The 13128-nt window shown below is 40.8% G+C and overlaps 1 protein-coding gene across 1 annotated transcript in view; it reads right to left on the minus strand.

The window, feature by feature from the left end:
• The window catches only part of LOC137643117 (uncharacterized), a 403292-nt gene that overhangs the window by 164809 nt on the left and 225355 nt on the right, over positions 1-13128 (minus strand). The gene's annotated exons all lie outside the window — the stretch shown is intronic.

Raw genomic sequence — 13128 nt, forward strand, 5'->3', positions numbered from 1 at the left:
TTTTGTTCTTCCTCTTTTCATCCTCAATTTGAACTTCTTCCTCCTCATCAGAGTCTATGTCCTCATTAGAGTCTACTGCTGTGTCTTCTGGGTGAGTTTAGGGGTTTTTCTGTGTCTGGTGTGGGAGGTTTATTCCCAAGTAGGGCAGAGTTTCTTTGTTGATCTCAGCCATCCTCTTTGGTTGCTTCCCTTTAGGTAGGCCGTTTAATTCATGGAACTCATCTATTGTTTTTTTGGAATGAGCCTGGATCAATAACTTCCTGGTAATTGGCGCTGATCAGAGCTGTATATATTGTTACACTTGCGTCCAAGATTAGGATTTGTTATTCCCTTTCTGGGGAGGGGAGAGGGCACTGGTTACTTGGGGTGCCATGTTAGCATATATCATCCCTTGGTGTGTGGCATGTGTGCCTTCTCTTCGTTTTTTTATTTCTTCCTTTATTATATTTCGCTTTACTGGGCAAGTGGCTTGAAGAGTTCAGTGAAGGCCACTTCAGTTTATACATTATGGGGTCTGAGAGTAGCAAGTGGTATACTTGTTACTTTCTCTGCACAGTTGGTACAGATTAGTTTCTTTTCAGGTGGACATTGTTTTGTTTTATGATTGTTTTTGAAATAGTTATAGCAAGGGGTTATCTCTATGAATATATCCTTTTCTATTTGATGAGGGGGGGTGGATTGGTTCCCTACTGAAATTCCTTATTTCAGAATTTTCTTAGTCATGTTGACATCTTCTACTTTTAGTTTTATGACCTAAATTCGGCCCAATCTTAGTTTGAGGAGATTTTTGTCCTTTATATTTTGGGTTGTGTTGTTCAATTTCTTAAATGAGAGCCTCTTCATGCCTCTCTATTTTTTTTCAGTATCAGGGTACGTTCTGCATGGTATTCTGAGGGTTGGAGATTTCCAAATTTATCTTCTTAAGCTTTTCTTTGATTCCAGGGATGAGTATTTTCTGCAGGTGTTCATCTTTTAACATCACAGTGTACATTTATTTCCTGCTGATTATTTTCCAGGGCAAGATTTCATGGAATCCCAGGAGGGACCACAGCTTTTTTTAGGTTTCAAGTGCCTTTTGCACGTCATTTTGATCTTTAATCATTACCTTAGGCATCTGGATTTACGTTACATTTCTGCTTAACTAATGAGAATAGCATATCTAATTTATATCTGGATTTACAAGGCTTGATTTCTAATTGGTATATAGTTTTTATTATTGCTTTATAGCGGTGATTAAGAGCTACTAGATTCGCCAAAATCTTTTCTGTTTAATGGGAGAGGATGGGGAATGGAGAGGATGGGAAGAACATTCAACTGTATAATACTAGGGTAGTGGGTACGGTGTTAATTCCCCAACCTGAGAGAAGAACAAGTTCCCAATCTCCACTGCAAATATAACAGAAGTCTGCGCTGTAAATAGCAAGCTGATTAGCCTTTGAATAGCTTATTGGGCCTATGCAAAAAATTCTCAATTTACTACTTTTTTGGATAGGTTACAAGGTAAAAAACTCTAGTTATGTGTTCTTTAACTATACACTCTACCAAGCAGGGCAACGCCGTCTCTCCCTGTCTTACTGGAGCCAGTACTGAGCTACTGTAGCTGAGATGTTGTCTTAATGACGTTTAGAGAACGAATGGAAGTTCGCTGGAAATCTAACGTTGATTTTGGTGAAACTATCTATGACTATAGAGACAACTTTCAGCGGCCTCCTTCCTCCCACTTCTACCTCCCAACTGGATTGTGTACTTTCTGTTGTTTACTTTTCACCTGGTCTTATCTAGCACAGTTGTCCATCTCATTCAACCAACAAAAATCTGATGTTCACCTATCTTTTAAGAACAAACGTTTCGGACCAAACCTAAGAAAATCTAAAAAAAATGGGAATTGGTTATCTCGTCAGATTAACTTACGATATTAATATAATTTTGCTTTAATAAATATGCGTATTAAAAAACTACTTTAAGCTTAAATATGATAACAATAACATACTAATATTGCTGAATAAAATAGTAGTATCAGCATTGTGACATCGTCGTCTATCTACATAGGATCTAACAAGACATGTTGGAACTTTACTGGTTTATTGTAGTATCTTCATATTAAGTTTGTAGATCCCTGCGGCTTCAAGCATTACAGTTTGTGGATGGCGGGAGACAGACAACAACAACTCTGAGAAGTTTCCACACATTGCAATCAGATCAACACAGTAGAATAACAGAGTAGTTTTTCTCAATACATTACACTCCTCCTCCCTTAGGTTAACAAAAGAAAAAAAAAAGAAAAAAATAAACATGTTCAATAAGTCTCCTAGGTTTCTTACTTACTCTGGTAGATTTCCTTACAGGGGCACCAGTATCACAATTACTCTTCTCTGATTCCACTACTTATACATTGGGATTACAAGTGATACTTGAGTTCTCAATAGGGTTATTTGTCTCTTCTAACCCTTGTACATTAAAGGAAGAAAAGACTACCGGGACATAAGAAATCATTGTATCTTTTAATGGTGACTGTTCACCAGTTACTCTAGTATTATACATTGTTCTCTCAAATAATTATGATAGGTGATGCTTCCAAGTCCAAATACCATTAACATCTACAGATACTAAATAATTTCTCACCCAAGAACTTTGATAATCTTAGCTTCCACCCTTTCCGGTCCTTTAACAAAATTCCTGGAATATACTGCATCACCCACTGTGAGTTTAGATTCTTGAACATAAATCTCATCTTGTTTAGGCATAATAACATCTAATGAACCCCTAGATTTCCTTCCAAATAATAATTCAGCTGAGGAGTAGCCAGCAGAAGACTGTACTGTACGTCTATATGTATAAAACAATTTGGCAATTTTCATTTTTACAGGCATATTACAATCAAACATTTTGAAATTAGTTTTGAATATTTGTGCAGCCCGTTCTGCAAGCCCATTTGTGCTTGGATTATATTGTAGCAGATACAATTGTGTCAGGAATGCCATAATTTAGCAAAACATGACCTTAAACATTGTATGGTATCATCTGAAGTTATAGTCTTACAAGCATAGACATCAATAAATTTAGAAAAGGAATCAGTAATAAGTAAATAATAAAGGTTATTAATGGGTCCACAATAATCTAATACAAACGGGACCAAGATCTATCTACTGACGGCCAAGATGAAGATGAAATGGCCTTATGTTTGCGACTCTTCATACATAATGCACAGTTAGAAGTTATTTGTTCTAAACCATGGTCCTTGTTGGGCCAATATACAGAAGACCTTGCTTCCGCTTTCATAGCAACAATACCCTTGTGGTCCTCATGAAGCATTTCCATAACATGCTTTCTCAATATTTCAGGAACCAAAATACAATTTCTAAACAGCAATACATTTTCATACAAAGAAAGATTCACTCTAATTTCATAGAAAAGTAACATATAATTTTCCATTAAATTTAATTTAGGGAACCCTTTCTTTACATAATCTCTTACACTCCATAAAACAGAATCTCTTTCTATACATTCCTTCACCATGGTAAAATAAAAAGAACTTCTATCTAAAATATCAATCAAATTTACATATTCACCTGGTACATGAAAATCCCAATCATCTGTACATAATGGTAGCCTACTAAGAGCCTCTGCCACTGTATTATGCACTTCCTTAATCTGCGCAATTTTAAAAGGAAAACCGGACAGAAATAAAACCCGCCTTTGAATACTCTTACTAGGGTTAAATTAGGTGAGTGAAGGGTTTATGGTCCGCCCTGATGACAAACTTCCTACCCATAAGGAAATCAGGAAACTCCTTGACTCCAAAAATAATGGATAGGCCCTATTAATTTGAGAATAATTACAATCAGCATTAGCTAATTTTCTACTTTTAAAAGAAACTGTATAAATTTTACCCGTATATTTTTGTTTAATAATAGCTCCCACTCCTACTTCTAAAATCATTATAGCTTTGGGGTTAAAATTATCCAAAATTTCAGTTCTCCCAAAGCTTTCTTAATATTTTGAGATACTTCTACATGAAAGTCAACATTCTTTTGGCTTAAATTATTTAAAGGACACAAGATAGAGCTGAACTAAGGTACATACCTATTTTATTAAGTGCAGAGCTCCAAAAATGATTTCAAAGACTGAACAGACTATGGAACTGGAGATTCCAAAGTTGCCTCTATTTTCTTTGGGTCAGGTTTAATTCCACCAGAACATAAAATGTATCCTAAATACTCTACTTCCCTAGAACTAACAATAAATTTATCTTTATTCAATTTAACATTTCTCTGTTGCAAAATTGATAAAACTTTACAGAAACTCTCGTCGTGTTCCTCCTTGGTAGCTCTGACAATCAATATGTCATCTAAAAATACACGAGCACCCTCGATATTTGCCAATAATTCAACTCAGAAATATACCTGGTGCTGATGTCAATCCGAAAGGAAATCTATGAAACTTAGACAATCTTAAATGAATATTCATAATTAAATATTGTTGAGAATTTTCACTCACAGATACCTGTAAATATACATTTTTCAAATCCAATTTAGAAATATACTGACAAGAACCTTAATTTGCCAAAATATCATCCAATCTTGGTAATGGAAAAATGTTAACACTGGTTTGGGTACTGAGATACTTGAAATCTACACAAATCCTTATTTCACCATTAGGCTTCATTACAGGAACAATAGGACTGGCCCAATATCCAGCATGGTCAGCCTTGCTCACTATATTTTTACTTTCCAGTGCTTTCAAACTATTCTCAATTATACATTTATAATGATAAGAAACAAGTGTAGCTTTATAATACTTGAGCACAGCATTTTTTCTAACACTAATTGACATTCATAATTTGTAATGGGTGACCCTTCTACTACCTTGAACACATTGAACATTTGTACACAATCAGGCTTAGGCCTGGATACACTGCTTGGGGTGATAAGAGGACTTTTAAACCTATCATCACACACATTATCAATTTGTACCCAATGGTATTTCAATTTCTTCATCAAAGATCTGCCTGCTAAATTCACATCATTCCCTACAACATAAAATATTTGTTCTGTACCAACCGTGTGTCATACGATTGTATATAGTAACAACATTTCTTTTTGTATAAATATTATGCTTGTATCTTCGCTCCCCCCCTTGCACTAAAAAGAACCTGAAATAACATGCATGTTTTTCTCATCGTTAACTGTTAACCGATGTGGTGTCGGTTTGAACAGGAAATTTCCTGTTGCATTGAGTTTTTGCATATAAAGAAGAGTGTTCTATAATAATGTTACTCAGTTGCTTTCATCCTGTCTTTGAGTCACAACCTTCTCTCGGCTCGTCACATTGGTGACCCCGGAAGTCGACTCACTCCTCCCACCTTCCACCCCGCCTCGCCCCTCCGTCGTTGGTACTATGGCGGACTCTACAGAAGTTGGCGATGCGGCTGCCCCATTAAAACTTTCGTCATTCGCCAGCGGAGAGGCGTTTGCTTGGTTTCAGCGCGCAGAAGTCCATTTTCCCATCAAGGGCATGACTCGCTTAACCACCAAAGTAGATTATGTTCTCGCGGCGATACCCGAGGACACCTTCCCGGAAATATCCGACTGGCTTTGTGAACAAGGAGATATTCCAATAGCGTATGACGCCCTCAAAACATACCTTCTGCAGCAGTACTCGCCGTCGCCAGCCGCCCATATAGCAAAGCTTTTTCAGCTCTCTCAACAACCGTTGGGGGACCAAAGGGCTTCGCTCGCCCTCAAGGAAATGACCAGTATCGCTCGCCCGCAACCTGTCGCAGATGACTCTCCTCGTGAGGTGAACCTACTTCGTGCCCTTTGGATACGCCGTTTACCCAAACCTGTATGCGCGGCCATACCCGATGTTGATAGTTTACCCATAAAGGACTTGATAACCATAGCCGTCGCCCTTATGGACAGCCACTTCAAGACCTCCATTAACGCCTCCACTCCTGACGAAGTGGACGCTTATTCAATGTCAACCGAAGCTGACGAGAATGCCGTAGGACATACATGCCTACCCCGTGACGTGCCGAAGCAGCGACAAAGCCACCCACCACCCACCACTCGCTCGCGCCCCAAACAACAACTTCTACAGCCACTTACTACCTCCCACCCCCCGCAATTTTGCTACTACCACAAAAGATTCGGGCCACCGCGAAGAAATGTGCCAAGGATTGTCAGTGGCCACAAAAACGTGTAAGTACACCATCGCTCGTGGCGGTGGCCTCCCGTGTTTCTAATCTTTTCATTTTACATGATGCAGGAACGGGCATGCGATTTTTGGTAGACATGGGTGCTTTTCATTCTCTTTTGCCAAGGGAACTCTTCAGGACACGACGTAGTCTGTCTACATCTGCCAATGTCCACTTGGTAGCTGCTAACGGATCTACGATACCCACCTACGGTTACGAGAACCTCACTTTATCGTTTGGAAATGGTAAATTTAATTGGAAGTTTCTCGTTGCTGACTTCACATTGCCAATCCTCGGTGCGGATTTCCTCTCTTATTTCCATCTTCTTGTCGATGTCGCCCACCAACGATTGGTCAACGCAGACTCGTACTTGTCGACACGTCTTCAAAGCGGCCTCTCCAACCTCGCTCTGCACATCAGCAAACCCATGGATGCCTACGCCCACCCTCTCACATCGTACCTGGAAGTTTTCCATCCAGAACTTCGCCAAATGCCCACGGCTACTGCCAAGCACGGTATTTATCACCATATGAAGACGACGGGACCCCCAGTCTTTGCAAAATTCTGATGTCTGGCACTGGAATGATTGGCAGCCGCCAAATAGACATTCGCCGAATGGAGGAAATGGGCTTTTGCCAAAAGGCCTCCAGCCCATGGTCGTCACCCTTACATATCATTCTGAAGAAAGACGGCTCCCTCCGTCCGTGCGGGGATTACAGGCGCCTGAACATGGAAACAGAACCGGATCACTACCCCCTCCCAAACATCACCGACGTGACCTCCTACCTGCACAAAGCGATGGTTTTCTCTACGCTCGACCTCATGAAGGGGCATTATCAGGTGCCTATAAACCCAGAAGACATCCCCGAGACCGCCATTTGGTACATACACCTTCAATTACTCCTGTTTTGCCCTTTGTAATGATGGGGCTAAGTTTCAACATCTCATGGATGGCATCTTAGGGGACCTCCCCTTCTTGTGTGTGTTATGTGGACGACATACTTGTGTTCTCCTCCTCAAAAGAGGAACACCTCCGTCACCTGCGCATCGTGCTCGACCGGCTGCAACAAAACAGCCATGTAGTCCGGTACGACAAGTGTACCTTTGGCGCCAATGAAGTGTTGTTCTTAAGGCACCGCATCACTCCCGAAGGAATCCATCCCCTCCCTGAGAAGGTAGCAGCCATTCAGGACTTCCCGCGCCCTTGACCGTCAGAGCTCTGCAGGAATTCTTGGGCATGATCAACTATTATCACCGTTTTCTGCCAGCCATTGCCGCCACTCTTGCTCCCCTCTACGCCTCCCTCAAGGGCAAGCCAAAGGACCCGAAGTGGGGTCCCCTTCAAGAAGCGGCCATCTACAATGCAAAAGAAGGCCCTATCAACCGCTGCAGCTCTCACTTATATCCCACATTCCCTCCTCCTTCTCTTTACCGATGCCATCGACGTCACTATTGGTGCAGTACTCAAGCAGGTGGTCAACGGCTTGCCCCGCCCATTGGCCTTCTTCAGCAGAAATTTATCCAAGGCAGAATCGGTTATTCTACCTTCGATCGCAAATTGCTGGGGGTGCACTTGGCTGTCCGCCACTTTTGCCATTTCTTAGAATGTACGCCTTCATCATTCGCACAGACCACATGCCTCTTGTGCATGCCTTCACTCAACAGTCTGATGCTTTGTCCGCCCGTCAACGCCTACATCTTTGCGCTGTGGCTGAATACAATTACACCCTTCAATACGTCCCTGGGAAAATGGATCCCGTTGGCGATACCCTGTCAAGAAACACGTTGGCTGCCATTCAACTGGGATTGGATTACAACGCCTTGGCTGATACCCAATGACAGGATCCAGAGTAGCAAGCATGTAGGACATGCTGCACGTCCCTCCATTGGGAAGACTTCCCCCTCAAAGACTCCAACACCCCCCTCCTCTGTGACGTCAGTACTGGTAGACCACGACCTTCGATTCCTGCTCCCATGCGCCGGCAGGTGTTTGATTTCATTCACGGCCTTTCACATCCCTCATACTATTCTACTGCACAGCTGCTGAAGATGAAGTTCATTTGGCACGGCATTTCTAAGAATGCTAAGGATTGGGTCCGCGCCTTTACTTCTTGTCAAACTTCCAAAGTACATCGACACACGGATTCAGGAGTGGGCACCTCTCCTCAACCTTAGCGTAGTTTTGCACACATTCACGTCGACGTTGTAGGCCACCTACCACATCACAAGGACATCGTTACCTGTTCACCGTCATCGACCCCTCCACTCGTTGGCCTGAAGCCATTCCCATGGAAACTGCAACGTCCGCCTCACGTATATCTGCCTTACTCTCAGGATGGATTGCAAGATTTGGTATCCCTGACCATATTACTTCTGACAGGGGTACCACTTTCACCTCTCAATTTTGGACATCCTTAGCGAACCTCCTGGGTATCACCCTACATCAGACAACTGCCTACAACCCCGCTGCCAATGGAATGGTTGAACGTTTTCATCGCACCCTAAAAGCAGCTTTGATGTCCCGCTGCAAGGACTCCTCCTGAGACTAAGGACCACCCCTAAAGATGCCCTCGACGTCTCGGCAGCTGAAATGGTGTATGGCGACCGGTTGGTCGTCCCTGCCGAATCTTTTCCTTCTACAGCCTCCTCCGACGATCTCCAGTGCATATGTCACGTCGTGGGAAAATTTACTCCATGCCGCCAGACTTACAAGCCCCCAGCGAAACATCACATACCGACACACTTGCCCTCTGCAACGCACGTCTTCGTGTGCAACGACATTAGCAAGCCACTGCTAACACCCCCTTACACGGGCCCTTTCCTTGTGATCCGACGCAGTCCGAAAGCATTCCTACTAAACATTCGTGGCAAAGAAGACTGGGTTTCCATTGATCGTCTAAAACCTGCTTATCTCCTGCCAGATGACCCGCCTACAGTTCGCCTCGCTAGATCAGGGCGCCCTATTTAACATGTATAGTGTGTCATTTTTAGGGGGGGAGCCATGTACCAACCGTGTGTCACACGATCATACATAGTAACGACATTTCATTTTGTGTATATATTATGCTTTTATCTTCGCTCTCCCCTCGCACTAAAAAGAACCTGAAATAATATGCATGTTTTTTTCACCGTTAACTATTAACTGATGCGGTGTCAGTTTGAACTGGAAATTTCCTATTGCATTGAGTTTTTGTATATAAAGGAGTATGTTCTGTAATAAAGTTACTCAGTTGCTTTCATCCTGTCTTTAAGTCACAACCTTCTCTCGGCTCGTCATAGTTCCTTGACAACTTGGCCTTTAAAAGAAACACCACAATTTATTTCACTGTACACTCGCATTTCAACCTTATCATAATTTTCTAAGAGTTTCCTTGTTGGTAATATGGTTTATACAAATTTATTAGCATCATGCCGGGAAATAGTGGATGCACCACTGCCAGAGTCCAATTCAAATTCTAGGGGGAACCCATTTAACATTAAAACTTCTCTATATGGTTTCTCATAATTATCAACAGAATCAATAGAATTTCACATTAACATAAAAAAGTTTCCATAAATCATAGGAATCATGGAAATTTTCATCAATAGGAATAGGTTTACTTGTAGCCTCGTCTACATCGTGCACTGTATTAACATTCCTAGATTTATTTCTAGACCTTTTACAGGGACATACTGTTTTCACATGACGTTCCTTGCTCCCGGAAAAACAATTACCATTCTTAAATTTGCAATGCTTAGCTAAATGGTTATCACGTCCACAACTTGTATATTTACCTAGAACTTTAAAATAATCACTTTTACCTCTCCATTTAGAGTCTGCACTTGAATTAGGCATAGGCCTAGTTACCTTAGGCCTCACTTTGTTAACCGTACCTGTAGGTCTACACTCTGTAACATAAGCAGTTTATAAGTTGGTAACCTTGGCAAGTAATTCACGAGAGGATATTTATTTAAAATCGAAAGAATTCGCTGGTAAAACCTTCAAATAAACATCATAATCAATACCAACCAATAACTGTATCATCAACCCTCGGTCAAAATCCATATTAAATTCACACTGTTGAGCTGACAATTTTAGTTCTGCATAATATTCCTTCTCTGACTCACTACTTTTCTTCTTTCTCTGTAGGAAATCCATATTGTTCTATGATAACTAGGTTTAGTTATGAAATGAGACTTTAGTTGATTTACTAGGGCATGAAAAGAAACTGCAGACGACAAATTCAGTGCTGTTAACTTACATATTATGGAAAATGTCTCTACTACAACTGAAAAAAAGCAACAAAGCCCTCTTTGCTGTCGCCTTTGTTATTTCCTTTACCTCACAATTCGTGGAGAATGAATTTAGCCAACAAGATAATTCTAACTTATTTGGGTTAAACTCTGGAATTGTGGGTCTCCTTGTGGCTGCCATCCTTCCTGAAGGTGTATGGAACTTCGGTAGTCCCTAATAAATGCACCTCAACTCGGCTAACTTGATCACTAGACTCTGGACGTTGGCTTCGCCTAAACTGCTATGCTAGGCTAGATATGATAAAGGATGGTTGTGCTGGTACACTAAGTCTTGTTCACTATTACATACCGCCTCGTTATTTATCCTTGTCGACACTGTGACACCGTAGGAAATCACATATTGTTCTATGACAACTAGGTTTAGTTATGAAATGAGACTTAAGTTGATTTACTAGGGCATGAAAAGAAACTGCAGATGACAAATTCAGTACTGTTAACTTACAGATTATGGAAAATGTCTCTACTACAACTGAAAAAAGCAGCAAAGCCCTTTTTGCTGTCGCCTCTGTTATTTCCTTTACCTCACAATTCATGGAGAATGAATTTAGCCAACAAGATAATTCATACTTATTTGGGTTGAACTCTGGAATTGTGGGTCTCCTTGTGGCTGCCATCTTTCCTGAAGGTGTATGGAACTTCGGTAGTCGCTAACAGATACACCTCATTTCGGCTAACCTGATTACTAGAGTCTGTACGTTGGCCTCGCCTAAACTGCTATGCTAGGCTAGATATGGTAAAGGACGGTTGTGTTGGTACACTAAGTCATATTCACCATTACATACCACCTCGTTATTTATCCTTGTCGCCACTGTGACACTGTAGGATCTAAGAAGACAGGTTGGAACTTTAATGGTTTATTGTAGTATCTCCATATTAAGTATGCAGATCCCCGCTGCATCAAGCGTTTTAGTTCGTGGATGGCGGGAGACAAACAACAACAACTACCAGCAGGCTCAACACAGTGGAATCCGATCAACACAGTAGCATGAGAGTAGTGTTTCTCACTATTACATACCGCCTCGTTATTTATCCTTGTCGACACTGTGACACCGTAGGAAATCACATATTGTTCTATGACAACTAGGTTTAGTTATGAAATGAGACTTAAGTTGATTTACTAGGGCATGAAAAGAAACTGCAGATGACAAATTCAGTACTGTTAACTTACAGATTATGGAAAATGTCTCTACTACAACTGAAAAAAGCAGCAAAGCCCTTTTTGCTGTCGCCTCTGTTATTTCCTTTACCTCACAATTCATGGAGAATGAATTTAGCCAACAAGATAATTCAAACTTATTTGGGTTAAACTCTGGAATTGTGGGTCTCCTTGTGGCTGCCATCTTTCCTGAAGGTGTATGGAACTTCGGTAGTCGCTAACAGATACACCTCATTTCGGCTAACTTGATTACTAGAGTCTGTACGTTGGCCTCGCCTAAACTGCTATGCTAGGCTAGATATGGTAAAGGACGGTTGTGTTGGTACACTAAGTCATATTCACCATTACATACCACCTCGTTATTTATCCTTGTCGCCACTGTGACACTGTAGGATCTAAGAAGACAGGTTGGAACTTTAATGGTTTATTGTAGTATCTCCATATTAAGTATGCAGATCCCCGTTGCATCAAGCGTTATAGTTCGTGGATGGCGGGAGACAAACAACAACAACTACCAGCAGGCTCAACACAGTGGAATCCGATCAACACAGTAGCATGAGAGTAGTGTTTCTCAATACATTACAAACACTTAATTAAAAAAAAAAGAAACTAAAGAGAAAATACCGGACTATGTCCATGTCCTATATGATGAGGTGGCGTAACCTAACTCATGAATACGGAATGATAAGGCCAATTGAGTAGGTGAAACAAATGAATAAAGTAGGTTTAAGATTAGACCGTCCACCATGGGGTATTGTCATAATAACTTTCAGAAATCAAAAATAGTTTTATTGCTTCTATGTATGCATAAACATATCGTACATACTCCCCAGAAGTTTCAACCAATTATTTTTACAATTAACGAAGATATAGAGGTTTTTAAATGATGCCGTCATCCTTACTGTGTCGTCTGCATGACTGAGTTTGACAAAATCGTCTTTGTGTGTTAATTTTGCATATCTATAGCGATTTTTCACCTATATTTTGAGCTATCGTACGTCTGGCAGAAATGGAAGGCATTTGTAGATTGTAGATGAACGAAATTTACTCCTACAATAACAGAAGCCAAAGTTTCCAAAGATGTATAGAAGTTATAATGTATGCGTTTGTTTACTTGAAGTTCGCATGTACATTGTGTTTCCACAACGCCCTCGGGAACATTATAGCAAGGCCAATGTAACCTAAGGTTATAGAAAGAACAAATAGTCAATCATTTTTCCAAACAATGAAGATATAGCGGTCTTCAAATGATGACGTCATCCTTATGATTTGTGTCAGATTTGTGCTTTAAATTAGCATTAGAAAAATATTGGTAATTTGAAAGGACTCCTACGTTTGGATGTCTCAATTTTTGCGCATGCGCACTGGACAGATGATTACGTCATTTTATAGATAGGAGCTTTATGGTCAACCTAGAAGTGTGTAATACTATAACATACATATTGGATGTTGTAATTAATATTTAATTAAGGATTAAAGAAAA

Source organism: Palaemon carinicauda, chromosome 6 (assembly GCF_036898095.1).
Source record: "Palaemon carinicauda isolate YSFRI2023 chromosome 6, ASM3689809v2, whole genome shotgun sequence".
In the NCBI taxonomy this organism is placed as follows: domain Eukaryota; kingdom Metazoa; phylum Arthropoda; class Malacostraca; order Decapoda; family Palaemonidae; genus Palaemon; species Palaemon carinicauda.